Consider the following 4207-nt stretch of genomic DNA (forward strand, 5'->3'; position numbering starts at 1 on the left):
AGGTCCTGAATGGGGTGAGAGAGGTTCATGTCATTCCAGAAATATTTTTAGTGTCCAGTCTCCGGGGCATACCGAAACCAAACTTCTGGATGGAGAAGAGAGGCTCGGGGAGAATTTTGAAAGAGACATAAAAAGAGAGAGACAGAGACAGAGAGAGACGAAGAGGGAGACAGAGAAAGATAAAAGAAGTGTGGGAGTGAGGAAGGAGGTGTGATAGAGGGGAATCATATGCTTCTTTCCCCTCAAATTATCAGAACAGACTATAACCTCTACTTTAGATGGGCGAAGGAAATAGTAAATTATCCTTCAACTTCTCCACCTCTTTCACCCTTCAAAGCCTCAAAATAATGGGATTTCCCCCTCTTTCTCACTCCTAATTTTTCATTATATCTCTTTAAAGTCACATTCTATATGCACAGAAATTCTGGAAAAGTTTCGAGATTTTTCTTGTGCTGAGAAGTGGCTTAAGTTTCTTTTGGAAAGTCATCCTATTCCTTTAAGGAGCAATTGAAGAGGATGGGTTCTGGCAATAAAATTAATAGGGGGAAAGATCCTTTTTCACGTACCCCAGAATCACCCTCTCTAACCCTCCTCTCAGTGGGTTTTGGAAGACCTCATTTAAAATCTTAAAGCCAGAAAAAAAAAAAAAAATGTTTTTCACAGAACCAGCAAGTGAGGTTTTGTGAAACTTTTCAAATATATTCATTAAGACGGGCAAATTGGAAAGGGTTGAGGTCAGAAATGGACAACCCACCCCCATCCTTCCAACAAAAGTTTCCAAAGGTCTCCAGATTTGTGAAACCATGGCCAGACAATAAGCCCCTAATTAAATATAGCCTCAGCTGCAGTCCCCTGATTAGATTACACTGGCCTTCCTCCAGAGCTTCAGGGCACCGAGTCAAAAGACACTCAAGTGTAATGAAGTTTACCCTTCATCAGTACCATGCTGCTTGGAGGGAGGTTCAAAAAGGAAACACAACCCAGTGGCATACCCTCCGGAAGTAAAGGCCAAACCCCAGCTCACTGGATTTGAGATTCATCCATTCAGTCCATCCAGTGGTCTGGGAAGAAGGATGGGTCAGTCGGAGATTTGGGCTCTTTGCTGGTGATCCCTGAAGCAGCTCCCCTGGTTGTGATCTGTAGAAATCCACAGCCCTTGGATTTTGTTGAGATCAAATCCTCTTCATCTGCCAGGACCTTACTTCCCCACTATACATAGGCTATGTGTCACTTATGCCGATGGAATAAAGCCCTATTTTAAACATCCCCATTTGTGGGAAGCAAAAATAACACCATCAACCGTTCCCTTGAAACAAGAATGTCACCCCCACACACAAAAATGTTCTTCCCTCTGGATCCAGGCGTAGGCAGAGAGTGGGGTGCCTAAATACCACCTGAAGGATATACCTTCCAAAGTAGGTGTCTAAAAGAACAACCTTAATGGTCTCTCCCACACTGGCTTTTTGCCAAAAGCATAATGAGAAATCAAGAGAATAAACAATCCCAGTGTGATACAAAGCTATTAAAGTTGCTTCTTCCAAATTCCTACTTCCCTTTTTCAGCCTCTTGTGTACAGACATTAATAGTCATTGATGTGTAGTCTTCCACTAGGATTGGAACTAAAATGGAAAGATACTTTCATAGTGTACCAAAATTTAGAAGGAGCAAAATAAAATAATGATTTTTGAATTGAGCGATTAAAACAATTATTATAGCTATGGCTTAACAGTATTTTCACTGCTTCAGCATCACAGAAACTAGTTAACAAGGAGAATTATTTAAAATCTCTAATTGAGTCCTGCTTCTCTCCAGTTGGAAGCCTTCCCTGTAATAGCTTTTTCACATTCCAGGGTCTTTCCCTATATTGGGTAGTTTTGCTGGACCTCTGTATCACTCTTAGCAGGTTGCGTTCAAAATTTTCCCCACCTAGGGAGCTGGTATTCTAGGCTCTCCCTTTGGATTTTGAGTATATATATATATATATATATATATATATATATATATATATATATATATATATATATATATACTCAAAATAATCTGTGCCCCACATTGGAATACTATACACATCCAACTAACACCAAAACTGATTAACAATGAACATTTTAGTCAATTAACTTATTTGACAACAAAATCCCCAAAATAAACAACTGAATCTTGAATGGTAATGTTGTTGTGAATGAAAGCAAATTCCAGTGACAATTTTAAATAAAAACATGAAATCTATTAAAAATAACAACAAACAAAACTGGGTAATCAACAAATGATAATAAAATTGAATGAGATCGTCCAGAGAACAGGATTATAGGCTACTCAATTCCCATCCATGTTAAAAGTCAGTGACGATGTCAATCACTTCGTTGATATTTCTAGCATAATTCACAGTCACTCAGGGCAGGGAGAACACTCTCTTCTTTGCATTCCTATGGTCCTTTTTGACAGATGAGCTCAAAGATTGCTTACCTGATCTCAACTCTTGAGCAATTGTAGTGACAAATGCCACTAGTGTTAACTAATGTTGTATAAAGTCACTTCATGAACGAAGCAAAATTGACTTCTTGGATAGCTCTATATGGGAACTGAAAGAGGGTAACAAAGGGAGTGATTCAGATATATTATTTTTAACTGCACATGGAATATTCTGTGCTATTACCTGTTACCCTTGTATGACACATCAGATTGTGCAAATAGTGAAATGATTAAAGAAATTAAGAATGATAGCTGGACCATCATCTAATAAAAGATGATGAGTATGTCCATAATTTAGAATTTAGAACTTGAAGGAATCTTAGCAATCATTCTTTACATTTTAACTGATGGGGAAACTGAGGTACAAAGAAGGGCAGGTAGGTATCAAAATAGAATGCAAGACCTGGAGTAAGAAAGGCCTGATTTCAACTCCCACCTCAGTCACTAGAGACCCCAAGTAGGTCACTTAATCCCTTTTTTGCCTCAGTTTCCTCATTTGTAAAATGGGAATTGTAATAGCCCAAAGCCTTTCTCCACAGTTGTTGTGAGGCTAGAATGAGATGATATTTGCAAGGACTTTACAAACCTTAAAATTCTCTATAAATGCTAATTATTACTATTATTATTATTGCTCAAGATCACACATAATTAGTAAGTAGAATCATAGAACTAAGAGATCTCAAAGACCATCTAGTCCAGTTCTCTCTGCACATATGAGGAAAAATTTAGACTCAAGGAGCTTAAATGACCTGTCCATTGCCTCATAGGCAATAATCATTGGGGGCATAATTTGACTTTGTATCTCTTGTGTTCTACTGACTTCAGATAATTTTTCCATCGCGCCAGTAAAAGTAGGATTTGAAATCCATTTTCTCTGATTCTAAATCCAGAAATTATTCTATCCCACCAAAAAAGTACTGAAATGTCAAAGACATGTTGGATCCTATAGCTTCCATTTATTTTCTCCAATAGCAAGCCTTAGACCTTAGCTTACTGGTCAACCCTTTTGGATGTGGAGGTGGGGGACCACTTTGTACCTGGAGCCCCAAATTCAATCTTCTTTTATACCTCAAACTCCCTGAAAGTAGCACAATGCTTTCTCAGTTATTAAAGGGTTTTATTATTAAATATTATAGGGAAACATACAAGGCATTAAAGTAACATGGTAAAAGAACTCTAATAATAAAGCCTGGGTTTCCAAACAAACATATAGAGAAGTTTTGACTTTTTTTGACAAAAAAAACAAAGCAAAACAAAACAAAAAAACCTGAGGCCAGGTGACAGGATCTCCTTCAACTGCCCTCCATTATACTTCTCAGCAACAGTGCCTACTTTAACCCTCAAGTTACAAGGGAAGAAGTATCAGTCTCATTTTTTCTGCCTGTACCCTCGATCCCTTTCCTGCTCTCCCCAGGACTGTGCTCCAGCTGTCATCCTTTCCCTCTCAAAATGCCAGCTAGTCAACAACTCCTCAAGGTTTCCTTAAATACCTACTGGGTTGCCAGGCACAGTTATAGGGGCTAGGGAATACAAAGTTAAACAAAACTAGTCTCTGTCCTCAAGGATCTTATAATCCATTGAGAAGAATTTATTCTGTTGCCTCAAGGAGCTTACATTTTATTCTATGTGGATTTAAAGAGTTAAGTCAATAACAGATGCATGCAAAATAAATATACAGTCATTGGAAGTTAAGGGACAACTATGGAGAATCAGGAAAGGTCTGATTTCAGAGGTAACA

Source organism: Sminthopsis crassicaudata, chromosome 6 (assembly GCF_048593235.1).
Source record: "Sminthopsis crassicaudata isolate SCR6 chromosome 6, ASM4859323v1, whole genome shotgun sequence".
Classification (NCBI taxonomy): Eukaryota; Metazoa; Chordata; class Mammalia; order Dasyuromorphia; family Dasyuridae; genus Sminthopsis; species Sminthopsis crassicaudata.